This window comes from Leptonychotes weddellii, chromosome 2, assembly GCF_054177405.1.
Source record: "Leptonychotes weddellii isolate Sample4059 chromosome 2, ASM5417740v2, whole genome shotgun sequence".
In the NCBI taxonomy this organism is placed as follows: Eukaryota; Metazoa; Chordata; class Mammalia; order Carnivora; family Phocidae; genus Leptonychotes; species Leptonychotes weddellii.
In genome coordinates this window covers 158984574-159005248 of record NC_138370.1, presented here as the reverse complement: position 1 = coordinate 159005248, position 20675 = coordinate 158984574, and the positions used below count along the sequence as shown (strand labels likewise).

General features: G+C 36.4%; 1 protein-coding gene and 1 long non-coding RNA gene across 7 annotated transcripts in view; one reads left to right on the top strand and one right to left on the bottom strand.

Annotated features, from left to right (window-relative positions):
- The window catches only part of LOC145720222 (uncharacterized), a 530441-nt gene that overhangs the window by 21486 nt on the left and 488280 nt on the right, over positions 1-20675 (bottom strand). The window lies entirely within an intron of this gene.
- STIM2 (stromal interaction molecule 2) overlaps positions 1-20675 on the top strand; it is a 149378-nt gene that overhangs the window by 43743 nt on the left and 84960 nt on the right. The window contains exon 1 of one of the 6 annotated variants that reach the window (XM_081812522.1): positions 19909-19928. The exons of the other annotated variants lie outside the window; for them this stretch is intronic. The gene's annotated coding sequence lies outside the window, so the exon portion shown is untranslated. Of the gene's footprint in view, positions 1-19908; positions 19929-20675 lie in introns of those variants that run through there. 6 annotated transcript variants of the gene reach the window in all.

Below are 20675 nucleotides of genomic sequence, written 5' to 3'. Positions count from 1 at the left end.
CCCATCTTAATAGATACTGTGGTGGTATCTCATTGTGATTTTATTTAATTTTTATTTTTACTTTTTAAAAAGATTTTATTTATTTATTTGACAGAGAGAGAGAGAGAGAGCACAAGCAGGGGGGAGTGGCAGGCAGAGGCAGAGGCAGAGGGAGAAGCAGGCTCCCACAGAGCAGGGGAAGCCCGATATGGGACTTGATCTGAGGACCCTGGGATCATGACCTGAGCTGAAGGCAGTTGCTTAACCAATTGAGCCACCCAGGTGCCCTCACTGTGATTTTAATTTGCATTTTTTCTAATGGCTAGCAGTGTTGAACATCTTTTCATGTATTTATCTGTCTTCTCACTTCCTTGCCCATTTTTGAATTGAATTTTGATTGATTTTTATGTGGACATTTGTTAATAAATATAAAAGTTGAGACAGTAGCCTAATGAACCCCTATTATGGAGCTTCAGCTGCATATTTAGCCCTTTTTTTCTTTTGAGTATTTCAAAGCAAATCTGATACTTAGATTTCATGACATTTCACTTGTAAATACTTAATTTGTATGAGAGATGCATTTTTCTTACAAGGATTTTTGAAAAATATAACCACCAGGACATTACTATACTTAATTTAACAATAATTCCTTTATATCTAATATTAATAACTGATACTATTAGTGTGTACTTATAAATTAGTAATGATATATATTAGTAACTAATACATACTAAGTATATGTTAGTAATGGGTAATAAACATCTAATGTATAATACTTAGTGTATATTTACTTTTTTTTAATTTCAAAAATTTATTTTTAAAAATGGTATGTTGGAATTAGAAGTCAAACAAGATCATTTAGTTATATACTCTTTTTTGACAATATTCCCTCCTTTTTTTCCCTCAGGCAGTTGATTTGTTGGAGAAATTGTGTTGTTAGAGTAATTTGGATTTGGCTGATTCCTTTCTCTTTGTATCATTTAACTTGTTCTGTCCCATTGTTTTATCCCCTAAACTGATAGGAAGATTTAGTATCTTGGTTAGATTAGGGTTCAGATTTTTAGAAAAGAATCTTCACAGGGGTACCGTGTACTCCTTTTTGCACTGCGTAAAGCACATAATGTTTGCTTGTTCCACTTTTCAGACTACAAAGTGAGATCAGTTGGTTCAGGTATTGTCAGTCCTATCCCTACATTTAATAATTCTCCATTTTTTTACTTAAAGGTTATGGCTTCCATTAATGTGTGTTGCCTACATTCAGATTTTATTTGGGATTGTAGAATGGTGATTTCTCAGTTTAGTTACTCTTGCATTTATTTCCTGGACTTTCTTTTTGTTTACTGAACTTTCAAGAACATTTATCACCGTTTTGGTTTTCATGAAATGCGTTCATACAGGAAGAGCAGGAAAAATGCCCAATTCAGCACTGCCCCTCACCTCTTTATTTATCAGTTCTCAGAGCAGTGACTTCGTGCCCAAGCAATCTACAGAAGACACCAGTGAAATGTTTTGTCCTCCATCATTTTCTTTGTGTATTAATTTGAATTTGTGGATTTTTAAAAAAAGGTTTTTGGTGCTTTTCAATGACATTTTCTTTAAAACTTCACTTTCTGTTTGTAGGTGTTTAGAAATACAACTGAATTTTGTACATTGATCTTTTTAATCCAGCAACCATGCTAAATTCTTGTATATTTAAATTTATTTTCAGATTTTATCATCTGCAGATGAGTTTTTTAATTCTGCTTTTCAAGTCTTTATACCTTTCATTTCTTTTTCTTTCCTCACTGTAGTAGTATAGCACTCCAGTACTATTTTAATAGAAGTGGGATAATGCAACCCCTCTCTTGTCCATTACCTTAAAGGTAACCCTTCAGTATCTCACTATTAACAATGTAGTTTGCTATAGGTTCTCTATCAAAGATATTCCCTTATATTGCTATACATTTTATCATGCATTAATGTCTAATTTTATGGACAGCTTCTCTGCATCTGTTCCCATGATCATTTGAGTTTTCTACCTTTAATCTGTTAATGTGAATTACATTAATTGATTTTCTAATGTTAAACTAGTCTTCGATTCCTAAAATAAATTCAACTTTATCATGATGTAATATTATCCTTTTTTGTAGGTTATGGAATTTAATTTGCTAATTGTGATTTTTACATTTATGTTCACAAGTGAGGCTGGTTTTATAATTTTCATTTCTAATACTATTTTCTTGGTTTTGGTTCTAGTGTTAAGCTATCCTCATAAAGTGAGTTTAGGAGAAGTTTTTTCTTTCTGTTCTCTATATGAGTTAGTTTTAAGAGTGGAATTCCTTTTTCTTGATTATTTCTGGAACTTACTCATAAAACCATCTGGGCTAGGAATTTTCTTTGTGGGGAAAATTATTTGTGTTTGCAAAAGGTGTAGTTTTTAGTTCTTTGAAGAATGGTAAGGTAAAAGTAGTATATTCCTGTGGTAACAGGCTAGTAGTTAAAAGTGAAAAATTCAGTTGCTGATTAATATTTTTTACTGACTATTTTGAGTTAAACTGTTTTGTCTTCAGTTTTTGAGGTATAGCCTACATACTTTTTGTTTGTAAATAATTACATTTATTTTGAATATTGTTACATTTTGAAAAATAGGTTACTTTCTTTAATACAGTTTAGATTTGTGTTTTAAGCTTCTTAAGTTTGTAAGATTTCTGAATAACGAATCTTTGAGGACTCTTTAGAGGACTTTCAGCCAGATATCTAAGTTCAACTTCTGCTCAGCCAGATACCTAAGTTCAACTTCTGCTCTGCCAGTTCCTATCTTGAGTATATCTTTTACTTTCTGGACCTCAGATCCCTCATTTGTAAAACAAATAGCTACTTCACATAGTTTTCATGAGGATAAACTGAGAAATGCTTTATAAACCATAAGCTGTATAAATGAAAGGTTTTGAAGATAGTGACTATAAGTGTTCAAAGAAAAGTTTAGGGAGTTGGAGGAACCTTTGAGATCTGTTTAAGTCCCTCCATTTTATAGGAAGTAGAAGTGACAAGTGTATGGGCAGAGCTGAGTGCAAAGTTCAGACTGCCTGTTTCCCAAATCACTAAGCTTTTTCTATTTTGTCTTCCTGCAAATTGAATACTAGGTACTTGAGAGAAACTTGAACTTCTTTAGGTACACAGTTGAGTGTATCATTCTTAAGAGGTTGGGGAGAAAAGTACATGTGACATGAGGGAGAAAAAGGAATTTTAAGATTTTAGTTTAAGTTACCCGTAATTAAAAGTGCTGTCAAAGTAGTTATTGATTTCCGCCCCCCCCACCCCCCCCAGAATTTAGACAAAGAGAGCCTTGTTATACTTCTCAGGGATTAAAATTCATCTAATACAGTAAGAAGTAAGGCCCTGTGTAGTTGCCACATAACTTTGTACTTGAAATTCAGTTGGAATTTTACTTTAAAAACCATTGCTTCAGTATAATTTTAGTAAAATCTTACCTTGCATTTAATGTGAAATCTTTCAAACTAATTGTGTTTGCAAAAGGTGGTTCCTTGAAATCTAATTTATCTACTTGATTCCTTATTCTCTCTCTAGGCTCAAAAAGAAATAGTTTCCTTCAAATTCTTAAGCTAATAATGAGGAGGTTTGTTATTGAGTTTTGAAAATTCAGTATATTATGTAGTATTTGTAGTGTCTCATATCCAGGAGGGGACTTCTTTCCTCCCTTTTTCTCACTGGCAGTATTTTAGAGATGCCAGGCCGCACCACACTCCTCCCCTCCCATGGCCCTCTGTAAGGTTCAGCACACCTTTCACTTGGTGACCCTTACCTCCATTTCTGCTGTCTGCTCTCATTGAAGAATTTCCTCTTTTCTTCCCTTCTTACCCTGCCTCTTCCAGAAAGTCTCTTCCCTGGGAACTGGTGAGACGCTGGGGACATATTGAAGGGAGGATCCCAGGGTTGATGAGGGACTTCTAAAATCCCAAATGTCTTCGTAGAAAATATGTGTCCCATATTTTCACTGAGTTTTTAAATATTTTACTTAAGTCATTTTGATCACATTTGTATTTTTTTTGAGGTAATACCATGAAATACTAAATTTGTCAATAGTTACTTTGAATAAAATGTTTCTGGGAATTGAGGCTGTGTTCTTTTTTTTAAGTACTAATTTCTATGATATTCACTATGCATTTATGTAAAACTAATTATAATTTTGTTGTCTTAAAGTTAGAGGTCAGATTTAATGTTAGTTTAGTTGTTACAGGCATATGACTTTTTTTTTTTTTCCTGAAAAACAGGACATTTTCTTTAAGTAAAACTCATCAGCTATATCCTTATCACAGAGGTAGAACTTACATCTGACATCGAGGAGGTTTAGTTCCTTTATATAATAAATGTTAATTTCTTTTTTAGATTTAATGGATGTTGTTAGCTGTACTATGATTCTACAGGCTTTCTAGAACTATGTTATTCTTTATATTTTTTCATTGCTAGTGAATGAGGGTGAATATTTTATGCTAATTTTGCAACTGAGGTAGCAGAGAACCAAATGTGTTAAGAGGTTTGCTAAAGATTACATAGTTAGGGGCTCCTGGGTGGCTCAGTTGGTTAAGCGACTGCCTTCGGCTCAGGTCATGATCCTGGAGTCCCAGGATGGAGTCCCGCATCGGGCTCCCTGCTCAGCAGGGAGTCTGCTTCTCCCTCTGACCCTCCCCCGTCTCTTGCTCTCTCTCTCTCTCTATCTCATTCTCTCTCTCAAATAAATAAAATCTTAAAAAAAAATGTTTAAAGATTACATAGTTAATAAATAGTGGAATTGCGATTTGAGCTCAGGTCTGACTAGAATTCGTGGTGGTGTGATTATTTAGGGAGAATGCCGGTTGATAAGCAGAGCTCCTTGCTGTTGTAATAGTTATGCATAAACTGCTCTAAGAGTGGAGCACTGGGTGTTAGACACTAATAATGAATCATGGAATCCTACATCAAAAACGAGTGAGGTACTGTATGGTGACTAGCATAACATAATAAAAAAGACTGGAGAATTGGAAATATCTGTTAGGAAGGTCAGGAAGGCTTTACAGAGAGGGTGAATCCCTGGTGAAGTGATTCTTCAGAGATCAGATTGTGTCTTGTGTTTCATGCTCTGGAGATTGGGCTTTATTCTTTGGGGGATTGGGAGGTCCTGAAGGATTTCAGCAGGAGCGGTGACGTGACCATTGTATATTCTAAAAAGATACGGTGGCCGTAAAATAGGGCACATCTGTAGTGTGGTGGTCCTAGAGGTAGGGACACCATTAGAGGAAGGCTGTGGGGAGTGATGAGGTTATCTCTTTTTTTTTTTTTTAAAGATTTTATTTATTTATTTGACAGAGGAACACAAGCAGGGGGAGTGAAAGAGGGAGAAGCAGGCTTCCCTCCGAGCAGGGAGCCCGATGCGGGGCTGGATCCCAGGATTCCAGGATCCCAACCTGAGCCGAAGGCAGACGCTTAACGGCTGAGCCACCCAGGCACCCCTACCGATGAGGTTATCTCTGATGGCAGTGGTGGAGAGATGGACGGGGTGACCTGGATTTGAGCCTTTAATAGACAATATACATATGTTGTTCTCATTCATTTCTCTTCCCTGTCAAAATAGTGAGAGTGAAAAGTCTGTATTTAGAAGATTGACCCAATGCTGGTCTGCAAAGAACTTCGCTCTTGTTAAGAGTATAGCCACATTTAGGATAGAAATCATATCTTTTCGTGACAGAATTGTTTCCTTAGATGGAATCTAAATTTATGCCTGGATTATGGTAATAATATGTAAGACTTTTCAGTATAGGATCTACACTGTGACATCATTTCAGGAAGCAAAGATAGTATTACTTAAAATGATCAGCACCATTTTATGAATGACTTCTTTCATTGCATTCTAGATCATTCTAAATCATTTCTTAGAAATGTCGGATGGACTTCTCTATGCAGAAAGAATGCAGTGATTGTCTGTCTTTTTGACAACATGTCCTTATTGGCCAATTTCTACCTATTTGATGCCACCTGCTTCATGTTTTTTCCTCATATCCTGAGGTGGAAGGGAGCTGTTGCAGTGTTCCAATCTGTCGTGTGGTAGGTGGAGTTTTCTTGGATTATCTGTAAGAACAGTCTTCCTGTTGTTAATGGGGCCAAAAAAATTAATAACAATAAAAGAGCTTATAATAATATGAGTTTAGTTTTCAGTATCTAATCATTTAGAAATGTATGTATCTGGATGTATCTTTCTCTAAAATTATAAAATACAAAGGAAAAATTGTAGTTACCTTTATGCTTGATAACAAATAAGATCTTTTCCTGTTGATGACATCTCTATTTAATGCATATTGTAGTGGAAAGAGTGGAGAGTTCCAGGAATTAGTAAAATCTACTTTGTAATATTTATGCAATCTGCCTCATTCTCTCTCACCTCATTAGTACAGCCTTACAGTTTAGACCTCATTGCTTGAGATAAAATTACTTGATTCCCTGCCTCCAGTCTGCTGTCCTTGAAACCACATTCTGCAGCCACTGCATATATACTGTGCAATACTGCGTAATTATACAAAAGACAAATCTGACTCAGTCCCAGCCATGTCTTCCTGAATCTCTGGCTAATGAATTTTGCTAAATGAGTTGTGACATAAATATAGTGGCTCCTTGAACATTTAATTTTCATGAACTCTTGCTAGCTCACTATTTTACACACATACACCCCTTCCCCCAACACATAGGTGTTTGATTTTTGTAAAATATTTTAATGAGTTTATTTCTTAATATGCTTCAAGTACCATTTTACTTATTTACTTAATTACTTCTAATTAGTATTTATTAAAATACCTGATATAGATAGATGTTAACTAAGACAGGGATATAAAATTATGAAAAGATAGGAGATAAGACATATAAGTGATAGTAAATAAGAAAGTGGCACAGATCTCTGGCAACTGTGTTCATAATTTTAAAGGCCAAGTTTCACTGAGGCTTGGAGAGAGTGCTAAGAATAATAAAAGGCATTTTGGAATATTCTGTTCAGAGAAAAAAAACAAGGCAGCGATTATTTCTGATCCTGTAATGATAATAGATGACAATAGAAAGTCAAATTCTTCACCCCCCATTGTATTCTCTCTTTTGTTAGGAAAATAATTGATTGGAAATGGTAGATACAAGTTATTAAGAGAGAATAGGATGAGAAAGGAACTAACTGTTCTCAGTGGCCAGAATATTTTCATTCTAAGGGTTAAGAACAACTAATTATTTTATTTTCATGATCTCTGAGCAGTCATAGAGACTAGAATGGTATATGAAAACTGACAGGTTTTTTTTAAACATCTTTTTGAGGTATAATCGGCATATAATAAATGGTTCCTATTTAAAGTGTGGTTTGGTGTTAACCTGTGTATACACCTGTATAACCATCACCACAGTCAAAGTAACCATATAACCATTATCCCCCACAATTTCCTCATACGCTTTGGAAGAGAAAACTGAGAAGCAGCAGTGAGTGAGGAGGAGAACAAGAATATTATGTTGTCCTGGAAACTGAATAAAGAGAATGATCAACTGTGGCAGATGATTACTGGTAGGCCAAGAAACAGGAGCGATGTGAATTGACCATTGGATTTAGTAAGGTAGAGATTACTGGTGATTTTGACCAGGGTAGTTCTGGTGGAGTGATGAGTGCTCAAGCCTGATGGGAGCATATTTTAAGACAGAAAGGAAGGAGAGAAATTGGAGATGGTAAGTTAACAATGTTCTCAAGGAGATTTTCTATAAAGGGTAGCAAAGAAATGGAGTAGTAATGCAGTGGAGTTGAGAATGTTTTGCCCCCCCCCCCTTTTCAAGAGTGGGGAGAGGAAGAAACAATATATTCTGATGGTAGTGATTCATTGAGAGCAAAATGTTAAGTGTGAATTTCTGGAGCAGTGCTCTTGAGGGGCCAAATGGGATGAGATTTAGTTCATGAATGTAGGGATTGGCATTATGTAGAAACTTGGATAATTCATCTGTGGCTACAGGCAAGAGACCCAGTTTGAGGTGTAGATATTGGGAGGTTGTTCAGTGCATGATGTGAGTTTACAGAAGTTCCCTTCTGAATGATTTGTGTAATTTTTTTTCTTTTTCTTCTGCTGAAGTAGAGAAAGCAGAGTCTTTGCTGTGAATGAGGATGAGGGGAAGGCACCTAGGGTGAGGATCAAGAAGGTGTGAAATAGAGTAGGAGTGTGAATTGACCTGGGAGTTAGAGTATAATTGCCTGGTCAAGTTAAGGGTGCAGTTGAGGCTTGTTATGGACTTAAGGCACCATGCTCAGCCATGTTTAGATGCATGGGTGTAGGGACAGAGTAGGTGGAGAACTAGATTTTTACCATGGTTATGACTTTGCTAACTAAGTGTAATATAGTGAGAAATGGGCCAGGGACTTGAGTGTGTTGGCGGGGGAGTAATTATAAGTGACCATGGATTTCGCTATGAAAGGAAGGGAGAGAAGACTTTAAAGGGTGAGGAACAGTAGTCTCCACGAGAGGTGATGGTGTCTCTGAATGGGGCAGAGTTTGGATAATGTTTCGAAGGTAGAAGCAACAGATTTTTTGTGGTTGGATATTATGTGTGTGAGGGTTGTAGTCAAGAATGACTTTAGGGGTGCCTGGGTGGCTCAGTTGGTTAAGTGTCCGCTCAGGTCATGATCTCTGGGTCATGAGATTGAGCCCTGCATCAGGCTCGGCGCTCAGCAGGGAGTCTGCTTGAGATTCTTTCCCTCTGTCCCTCCCCCCACTCATGTGCTCTGATGCGCAAGCTCTCTCTCTCTCTCAAATAAATAAATCTTTTTTTAAAAAAAGAATGACCTTAGAGTTTTTTGTCTTGAGCAGTTATAAGAATGGCGTTATTGTCAGCTGAAGTGCTTGGTACTTTGTCACATTCAGTGGTTTGGTTATTTTTTGTTGATTTGATTGTTCTATATAAAAATGAAAATTTTCTAGTATAATTAAGCTAGGCAAATATAAATAAATATAAATCAGCTTAATCCATGATCACTCATTCAGTTTCTATGTTGATTCACTCATCCAGTAAATACGTGAGTGTTTGCTGTTGTTCCCAGGTGGTATTCTAGGTGATGGGAATATGAACAAGACACATAATTAAATCAATTATTTATAATGGTTTTAGTTCAAATTAAGAAATGAAAATTTGGAAAATTTATGAAATAAAGGAATTACCATATCTTAATAAATGAAAATTTATATTATCTTTGTATTGAATTGCTAAATATCTGGCTCAGTTGACTATATTTAGGCCAGTTTTTTTAATCTTTTAATACTCTTCCTCCAGGAACTTACATTATCATGCATTTATTTTTTAGGTTACAATTATTTAAAATAATTTAAGGTATTAATGGCATATTCCAAAAAATATAAAGTAAAAGTAAATTTGAGGGTTAATGAATTGAAATTTGACCATATGAGAAAATCTTTTTCTTTACTGGCACCTGATACATTGTTTGGAGCAGAAATGACATTGTTCCGGTTGATTGCCTGAGCAGTTTCTAAAGTTTAAATCTACACTAAGTGGAAGAAATTATACCATTTTAAAGAATATGCAGAAAACACTGCACATTCTTTGGGGCTAATTCTTTTAGTTGAGTCATGAGTGCCCTGAGTTTTGGACAGTGGCAGCGTTGTTGGAGAAAGTGTACATAAGTGTATGTAAAGGAGAAATCTCTGACTAGGAAGGTCAGTATTAATTTGTGTGCATATATTTTGATATATTGATTAAATAATTTAATTACTTTCAGTGTTATCTTCAGTAAATTCTGGTGTTTAGAGAGAACCGCTGAAAGTTGATTTGTTGATGACAGCACATCATTACTACTGAAGAGCTGAAGTAAAACTTTTAGGAAACAGAGGTTCCTCTGGGAAGTGTTTATGTTTGCCATACTGGTTAGAAACAGTGTTGGCTACATGTGAGGAATCTCCAGTAACCTCTGTAATTCTGAACTCACTGCCTTCTACTTACCTGTTTCTTTCTTTTTTTTTTTTTTTAAGATTTTATTTATTTGAGAGAGAGAATGAGAGAGAGAGAGCATGGGGGGGGAGGGCCAGAGGGAGAAGCAGACTCCCTGCTGAGCAGGGAGCCCCACACGAGCCCCACACGGGACTCCATCCTGGGACTCCAGGATCATGACTTGAGCCGAAGGCAGTTGCTTAACCAACTGAGCCACCCAGGCGCCCCTACTTATGTATTTCAAAGCAGAAATAGATGTTAGAATTATATGGTGTGAAAAATCATGTTAAAGGTAGATAGAAAAGACTATATTGGAGGCTGAAATTAATTAATGACCTTTAGAATTAGCTGCCAATTCACTCATAAACTAATAAACAGATGCTTCGCCTGATTCTGCTTTTTGCATGAGGCCCTTTACAAGCTCCTTAACAAATGCTGACATCTCCAGTTTCTCTCTGCTGCTTTGGATGTCCTTTTTGCGGGGAGGGGGGAGCTTTTGGATGTCTTAAAGAGGCTGTTTTGTCTGTGAATATCTTAGCATTAGAAAATGATCAATGGAATTCTTAGGGTATACAAAAGCAGTGAGTGAAATGAAAGGTATGGGGTATGGGCATCTGACATGAAGGAACAAAAGAAACAAACATTGACAAAAACAAGAACAATTTTTCTGATAAAATTGACATCCCTTGATGTTGGCCTTTTTATTTATTTTTATCTTTTAAAAGATTTTATTTATTTGAGATAGCACACGAGTGGGGGGGAGAGGGAGAGGGAGAAGCAGGCTCTCCACTGAGCAGGGAGCCCGAGGTGGGGCTCGATCCCAGGACCCGAGGATCATGACCTGAGCCAAAGGCAGACACTCAACCCACTGAGCCACCCAGAAGCCTTGTTGTTGGCCTTTTTAATTGAGTAAGTTAGATATAGGTGTATGTAGAAAGATGATATAGATGTAGATCTCTCTCTCTCCAGGGCTTCAGTGGTGAACCAGGAGAGCTGTTACCTTTGGTCTTACAAGTTTTTCGATACCAGGTTTACTTTCTTTTTGAGTTCATACTTAAAATGTTAGTATGTACTCAGTTATTTCAGGATCTCTTTGCACTGATGTGCTTAATCTCCATGGTTCATCCATGTAGAACTGACAGTGCTTATGAATGTTACCCACAACTCTAAGTAGATATGCAGTGCGGGACAACAGTTAGTGGATCTGACCCCATGAATATAAATGTACAATGCAGACTGTCTTTTGGTGACTTAACTATCTCAATCTGTTTGCTTACTTTAAAAATATAGATAGTAATAAATATGTTTCATTTTTAATGTAAAAATTAGAATTAATATGTTAAGAGCAATGACAACAGAATCTGGTATATGGTAGGTGGTCAGTATTTATTAGCAAATAAAAATTCACAAAACCTCAGGGGGGGAAAAAGAGGCTTTAAAAAAATTCTGGGAAGATATTTTCTTCAAAATTCAGAGATGCCTTTATAATATTTTCTGCTTTGATGTTTTAATTACCAATAAAGATTTCGGTAAGCTTTGTAACTACATGTTTTTAATTGGGAACCCTGTGTGTTGGAAGCTGAAGTTGTAAACCTTTAATGTGTGGAGGGTTTTATGAGACTTCCCCTTGCCAAAACAAAACAAAACCAGTGGCCATCTGTTTTTGGAGGTGATTTCCATAAGAGAAGGGGTTGGCTGGTGGTTTCTTTCTACATTGTATAGGCATTTCCCAATTTAGAAATATTTGATTTACGAATATCCTAATTATCAAGTGTCTGGTTGTGGCCTCGTTTCTCTCCTGTGACTACCCTCATGAGTGCACGTATGCCTGGTGCTTAGCTCTTTCATTGAGTGAAATATAACTTATACTTATAGTAAGTACTGCTTTTAATGAACCTGCTTTTAGAATTCTTGTTTTGGAATTTGCTTTCAGAATATCCTTTTGGGGTATTTTTAGAAATAGGAAGTCTTTTTCTTTTGACGTATTATGGGAGATGGGGAAAAATAAAGTTCTTTTTAATTTCAACAAAATAGTTAACCAGCTCTTTGACTTTGGGCATATTGCTTTGCATATGAGAATTTGCAAATTTATTTTATTCATCATGGAAAGAAGAAGCATGATCCCAACATGGCTGTTGAGAGAAGTTGAATTAGATAACCAAGTAAAGCACCTGGCATATGTTACCAAATAAATGCTCTATTCCCTCTTTATCTTCTCTCCTTGTCTTTTAGGGTCTGTTTGATTTTAGAATCAACCAAAAGATATTTAGAGTTAAGTCTAATTTAGAAAAAATGATGTTTTTGATATCTGTTAAGGTGATAGTAATAGCATAGAAAGACTGGACTGCAATTGCAGGAGACTTGGTCTTGTGCCATTGATTAGCTAATGCTGTCACCTTTCTGGATAATAGTAATAGTTATCTACTGAGTGTTGTCTGCTGAGTTCCAGATATGTGCCACACACTGTGTTAGGTGTTTTATCTGTAGATGTCTCATTTAATTCTAACATCAACTTGGCAAAAGTTGCTCTCTATTATTCCTATTCTACAGATCAGGAAGTTAAGGCAAAGAAGTTAAATGACTTTCCTGAGGTTGTACAGTAAGCGGCAGGATGCGAATGAATTTCCTGGGGCCTGGGTGATGAAGTTGGTTGGAAGCTTCTGACTCTTGGTTTCCGCTCAGGTCTGATCTCAGGTTCCTGAGATAGAGCCCCGTGCTGGTCTCTGTGCTCAGTGACGAGTCTGCTTGAGTTCCTCACAACCCCCCGCTTTTCTCTCTCTCTCAAATTAATCTTAAAAAAAAAAAAATTTTTTTTTCCTTGTACAAACTCCTCAACCTTTCTTTCTGTAAAATTGGGATACTAATTTTATTTTCTGTGGTTGTTAAGTTCTTGCTCTGTGAGAGAAGTGAAAGGGCGTCTTGCTGTTGGATCAATGCCAGGCAGTAATAACAATGTTCTCTTTCAAAATGTTGATAGGGTAAGATAGTATTAATGATCTTTGCTCTCTATAGCTTGTGTTTGGCTACAGCTTTTTTTCTTTATTGTGTAAAATATACATATAACGTAAAGTTGTAACCATTTTAAGTACACAATTCAGTGTCATTAGGTACATTCACAGTGTTCTGGTTGTCACATTGAGTTACCATATTCCCTCCAAAACAACACAATTATTGCACTATTCTGTGCACATAATGCTGCTAATTGAAATGCTAGTGTTTGTGGTATCCTGGGAATAAATCAATGCACTTGTTTACTTTTTTTCTTTTTTTGTGCCTACTCAACATTTTCCCACATATGATAGATGTAGCTAATGTTATAAACCGATATATTACTGCTTTCTAGGAACTTATAAAGCACAATGGAAATAGGCAGCTATCAATGAATGCAGAGAGAAATACAGCTGCGTAAATACTCCTCATGTATTTAAATACATTGAAGGAACATATTGGTTAACCATGAATATAAATGTAGATACTTTTTGGATGAGGGATGTGTTGGTAAGTGAATTTCGTATTAAGATAGTTTTAAGGCAGAGGCATTCTCTTTTGTCTTCTACCTTTAAAGAGGCTCTTTGAGATGAGCAGGAACTGAGGTGGCAAGGACAAGATGCTTTTTGTCGGTGGGGGAATAAGTGGAAGTGAAGTAGATGGTAAACTGAAAAATGTTCCTGGAAAGTGCAAAGGGACCTCAGTGAGTGAGTTTGTATCGGATGGTCTATTTAAAACATTTGGAAGGTATATTTGAACTAGGCACCTTTTTTAAAGGAAATTTTTAGCTAACAATCAGGGGAAACTTCCTTCTTTTTATAAGGGTAGAGACTAATTTTAATAGGTACTTTTTTATACAAAGTCAGTGATTAAAGAGATTCAGAGCTCCAAGAGGCAGTCATCAGTCAGGAGGGGTTTAAAGTAAAGGCCCTTTATTTTCTGTTTATTGTAACACTTACGACATAATTAGGTACATCTGCAGTGGTTTCTCAGCCCTCTATTGGTAAGGTTTGTTTCCTTTAACTGGTGAACTTTAATTGTACAAGTAAATATTAGAGATTCTGGAGTCTTCCACCTGCATTTTTATAGCATTCTGGTATATAGCATTTTGTATACCAGTTACAGCTTTTTCTTTCTCATTTGTTGTTCTGGCATGTAATATGCTCTTAATAAATGCTAGCATATTTTGAATATCTACTATATACCAAATAATATAATAGATAATGGGTTGAAACTAACTTCTCTCTAAAAAAGTATACACTGGCCTTTATTATTTATTTATTAGATTTTTTGAGAAACATCCATTAATCCTGCTATATGCTAGGTGTTGGTGGTAGGCTAGACACTGGAAATGTAAGGGACATAAGACAGTCTCGCCCTAAAGAGGATATCAGAAGAGAGAAGACATTATTTACTTTTATTTTGAGTTTGAATCGTATCTTTAGTTTATTGAAAAATGATACCAAGGAATTATCTCTGAAGATTTTAGAGAACATTTAATCTCAAAATATTTAGATTGGAGTATTTAATTTGATAAATGTTTGAACTGTTAATGGAAGTACTAAATACAAACAATATTTATTTAAAGAATTTCTCTCAGTGGTGGTAATTAAGAAAATCCTAATCACGAGATGCATAAATAGTTGCCCGTAAGGTAAGCCAAGTTCTTGGCAGTATATGATGTTGCACATTGTTAACGGGCTAGAGTCATTGGTTTGTGATTAAGAGTCGGCTGGCTCCCTTTCTTAGTTCTTTTCTGCATGAAATTTGCTGACCTTAAGGGTATTATGGGAGGGAAACTATTTCTAAAGACTGGATTTACTTTTTCAGCTTCAGTTATTTCTGAAGCTCTTGTTTTCTGAGGTTTCCAAACCATATTCCCTATATGTATCGATTGAATGGGAGGACAAAATACAGAACATGGCATAAATACTTACTCCTCTTAAATATGGAAGGCTGAATGGAATCCCATTTAACACATTTTGTAACTGTGTTTGGTCGGGCTCAGCCTTATTTTTTTTTAACCTAGACTTGTAGGTCTGAAATGTCAATCATATTTGTCTCCTTTCTTTGACTGCGCTGTTGTCACTTTAGTCTTTCTTCTGTCTTCTATCTTCACTGCCATGATTGTGGCTTATATTCTGTTACTTCCTGCCTAGACTGTTGGAACAGACATTCATTGGTAACAAGCATGTAAACTAAAGCTACAGTTTCTTCTCCAGATTAAAATAAAACCGACTATATGGGAAAGCATATTTTGAACTTGAAAGCACTACACAAAATATAAGTTGTAATTTCTCTCTGTTACATTTGTCATTATGTCACAGTCCTACTTAAAAATCATCAGTTGCTTCTTTCAGAGATTCATTGTCCTTCAGTGGAGGACAGCTCCAGGCTGTCTTTCCAGATTCATATCCCGCTGCTCCTCCATCCAGCAGTTGCTGGTGTTTTCTTCCTCTCTTTGGGGGACTGTTGGCACAGCCGAGGACGAGGCTGTTCTCTGCTGTGTGGGACTGACCCGAGCATTCTATTTGCTTAACATTCTTGGGCTCCACACCCCTCCCCTGCATGTTCATAGCAGCAGTGTGGAGAGAGGTGAGTGTGAGGGAGACGGGCAGAGCACTGAGTGGCACCCTCATGGAGAACCATTCAGTTAGCCAAACGAGGCTTTGTCGGTCCCACAGCTCTCTTAGTTCCTGTTTGAGTTCTTGCTTTTGTCTTTTTTCTAACCCCACTTATTAAAATCCAATTTCTCTTTCCTAATGCCACCAAAAATGTAATGGGTTGCATGTAAAATTCAGGCATCGTTATTTATTAGGTGTCGTTATGTATCATAGTAATATACATATAATATATATATAAGTAATAATATATAGTATAAAACTGGCTTAGTCTTTTCCCCCATGAAGTTTCATCTTTATCATGAGTGTAAAAGCCTCAAGGAAGACCTATTTTAAAGTTTCCCTCGATTATTTTTGCATAATATGTTCTATATTTTGTTCAATAAATATTTAAACAGTAATATTTGACAATGAATAAATAGACTTTTGGTTTTAGGGGGCCACTGAATGGTTTTAACTGGAGAAGTAATGTTAATAGATTTCTAGTAATTAGGTCGATTTAATATTAGTGTCATAAAGAGGTAAGAAGTTTTGTTGTCATTTTCTACATCTTAGTTTTCTCATCAGCCATGTAATTTCTTGAAAAGTTTTTCTCTTTCAAACATTTGTATTGAAAAACCAATTAGGTTAGTGATTCAGTAAACGTTTTTTGAGCACTTGCTGTGAGCCAGACACTGTTCTAGGCACTCAGGAAAGCTCATTGATCAAAACAAAAGCCTGTAATCTCATGATTGCATTACAGTGGGGGAATTGGGCAGTAAGCATATACGTAAATACATAACATAGTGCACTGTGATACAGTGCTATGAAGAACAATACAGCACACGGAGTCAAAGTGAAGCTGTTTTAGATAGGGAAGTAAGATGGCCTTTGAGGAGGAACATTTGAGTTTGAATGAAGGGAGTTACCCAGCTGTGGACGGATTTGGGAGAAAGAGCTTTGCAGGCCAAGGAAACTATAAGTAGGAGCTTTCAGTGAGTAATTTAATATTTATTAAGATTTTTCTCCTTTATGTTCACTTTAGAATAAGTCCTCCATAATCTGGCCCTCACTGATATTGCCAGTCTTTTAGTTATCCAATTAAATGAGAATAATAGTGCCTACTTTCTAGGAAAGCAAAATGTATAATATATAATATAGATATAGTTGGATATAATAGACACTCTATAATTAGTAGTTATTGTCATCATTATTTTGTTAGTATAATAACTATTAGGAGATTATGTCCCTGCGTATGCCTGTCTTCTTAGAGAACACTTGCTCATCTTTTAAGAAGAAACATAAAGAGCACTTCTCCTTGAATTTTTTCTTGCTATTCATGTAGACAGGCCTACTCCCTTAGTTTTGCCACCATTATATATTTATTATATGTCTGTCATCGCACTTGCCATATTTAACTTTATTTACTTGTTTTACTTTTTTGTATACCTGGCTTCTAACCTAGAGTCTGGCATCTATATATTTGCTAGATAAATAACTTGTATTCAGAAGTTCATTTATTTGGCTTCTAATATTTATGTATATTTAAATCATTCAACAAATATATCAGTCACTGTGGTAATAAACTTACTACCAAGGTTTGTTCCCGGGGAGTGTGAATTGAGGTGAAGATGTTATGAAAAAGAAAGGTAATGTAGGAAGTGTAGGTTTATATTCTAGATTCTCAGTATCATTCATGGACTGTCTAGTGATCCCCTTCTGTGGGACACATTTATGCTGCTTGGTGTTCTCAGCTCCTCAGGTCTTGGCAGTATCTGTGGTAGCACTGCTTTATTCTCCTCTGATGTTGGGGACACTGACCTATTTACGTTCATTATATTGACATTGGAGCATGGACTGGAGTCCTGAAGACTTCATTTGAATCCTAGCTCTGCCATTTCTGGGGATGTGATCTTGAGCATGTTACTCATGAATCTCCTTTCCTCATCTGAAAAATGGAGAAAATATGTGTCTCACACCGGGTTGTAAGGATTAAGTTATGTACAGAAAATACCAGTGGTTTCTAGAATGTAATAGATGTTTCTTATTAGGTGAAATTATTTAAAAATTTTTTTTTAAGATTTTATTTATTTTAGAGAGTGGGGAGGTGCAGAGGGAGAGAGAATCTCAGGCAGACTCCACGCGGAGCACAGCCCATCGTGGGGCTTGATTTCATGACCCTGAGATCATGACCTGAGCCGACATCAAGAGTCGGACACTTAACTGACTGAGCCACACAGGCTTCCCTGGGTGAAGTCATTTTAATTCATTCAGCTTTATTTCTGCAGAATCAAACCGAGCATTTGTTTGGCTTTGAGTAGAGGAGAACAAGTTGGAATTTAACAGTGGTGTTGTTTGCTGACTTCGGTTAAGTTTTATTCTGTTTCAGCTGATTTCTTTTTCCTCAGTAGAAAGTGCTCTTCTTGATTCAGAGAAAAGAAAGGAATGCTCAGGGTATAATGCTAAAAAGATTTATCACATCATGCTGCATTTAATACAAAGTGAGGGCACCGAGCAGAGGAAGTTTGTCTTAATTGTTATGTGGATGTCCAGCACCAAGAACAGGGTCTGACACATTACAGGCACTCCATATCATGTTTAATTGAACAAATGAATTCTGTTTCGATATCTAAGAAACATGTTTCTGGCTATGGAATACATGATATGCGCTGGTGCATTTTGGATATAGCTAACGTAGATGTCAATGATATGTTGGCAAAGGAGAACCATTTTGGCATTTTAGCAGTTGCCTTTGAAACCCTTATACCAGATTCATTATATGCACAGATCTTTTGTAACAGTTTGTGTATTTGAAAAGAAATTTAAGTCAGCTAATTTGAGTTAAAATGATCATTTGTGCTGAATTAACCTCGAAGGGAAACAATTGAGAAAGAAATGAAAAAGACTTTAGAACAGGTTATGGGGTTCAGAATTCTCAGCTATTCTAAGTTAGATTTCTAGTCCTTAAGTCACTGTGCCGAAAGGAGATAAAATTTTATGTGGGGAAATGGATCACTCTTGCTATATCCTCAACTCCTGTCTTTCCTTCTGCTGCTCTAGCTTGGCAAAACACCAAAGCCTAGAGCAATGTTCATCATTTCCCTCCTCCATTCCTTGGATGCATGGAGTATTGCAGGCTGCTAGGATTACAGTAGCACTTCCTGACAGCTGTGCCTCCCAGCCTTACCTCCATTCTATTTTCCACTGTCACCAGAATGATCTTTCTGTAATGAATCTGATTGTGTTAGGCTTCTCCTTGAGAATCCCCTGTGCGCTTCTCATGGTTTTCAGGATAAAAATGTAAATTGCTTCGTTTGGAAAACGACTCTTAGAGATCTGGCCTCTTCTTTCCAGTCTCTTAACCTGATCTCTTTTTTTCCCGTATATTCTTTGTATTCCAGACATATGAACTAGTGGCATTTCTTTGAATGTTCGTTTTCTTTTCATGCCACTGAACATATGATGTTTCTTTTTCCAGGCATGCAGTTCTCTCCTTCCCTGTAGTCATCAACTATAGGTCATTTAAAACTTCCCAAGGTTACCTCTAGAAAACATCTGACTTTTCTTTCCCAGTCTGTATTGGTGCCCTTCCTCCATGCTCTCCTTGTACCCTACAAGTAGTGTTTTCAGTGGTCCCTAAGCTAATATAGTAGTCCACATGCTTCCCTTCTCACTAGTCTGTGAGCTTTCTTTGAGTACAGGATACTCGTATTAGGCCTTTAATTCCTCATGCCTGTCACTGGTTTGCACAGTATAGAAGCCTAGAAGTTTATGATTTAGTTAGTTTATGAAGTAACAGAATTTATCAGAGACACAAAATTGCCTAGCTAAGTCCTGGGTATTATGATTGTGAGAAATAGACATGGTTTCTGCCTTGTTCATAAGCTCAGTTGTGTGGGCAAAATGACCCATGAAGCAGTTAGAGATTAATAAAGTACAACATCAAATGAGGACTTAGGTTGAATGATTTGAGAATAAAGTATAATCAAATTTCAAATTCCTTGGCATTTCATATCTGTTCTTTATTCTTTTCCTTAATACTTAACCACTAACATGCTCTGCCTTTTACTTTTTTATCTTGTTATACTCACCTTCCCCACTATGCGGCAAGTTTCATGAGGAATTTTTTTTTTAAAGATTTTTATTTATTTATTTGACAGAGAGAGACACAGCGAGAGAGGGAACACAAGCAGGGGGAGTGGGAGAGGGAAAAGCAAGGCTTCCCGTGGAGCAGGGAGCCTGATGCGGGGCTCCATCGCACGACCCTGGGATCATGACGTGAGCCGAAGGCAGATGCTTAACGACTGAGCCACCCAGGCGCCCCTCATGAGGAATTTTTACTTCTTTTTTCACTATGGTATTTCCAGTGCCTGACACATGGTAGGTAGTTAATAGACATTTGTCGAATGGATGGAATAGTGTTCAGGGAAGGAACTAATCCCTAGAAGATAGTACAGATATAATACAGAAACACTTCCTGGAGAAGTTACATCCTAAAACAGACCTTGAAAGGTAGTGTTTTATTAAATAAGTTAATTTAAGTAAAAAAATACCAATTTTATTTTTACGTGAATTTTTTTCAGATCATATGTTCCTCCTAAGTTTCTTTTAAAGCTTTATAAGGTTTTTAGAGTCCTCCTCATTCACTTTTAGAGTTTGACAGGGTTGACAACAAAGCCTATTTAATCAGTGAGTGATGCTAACTAACCCTTGTATACTTGTTGCAGTAACACTGTCACTTCATATATTTATTAGCAAAATAAAATATGTAAAAAAAAATAGGTCTGCTGGAGGCAATAACACATTGTATTCAGATCCTCTTTATTCCATATGGTAGGATACCTGGTTGCTTATCTTTTACTTCACATCCATTCAAAATAAGTACAAATGAGTTTGAACTTGTAGGCATATCAGGGTTCTGGTTCTTTTGTGAAGTAGGGATCATAATTGACCATTGTGCCTGCAAGTTCTTAGATTTTAGCAAACCTTGATCAGAGTTTTAAATACACACACACACACCCGCACACACACATACACACACGTCACATACCTTAGGATTTCAGTTCCCTTTTTTAAAGTTTCCTTTTCTGTTTGCTTCTCTTCCAAGACTAAAGAAATTAAAATTAG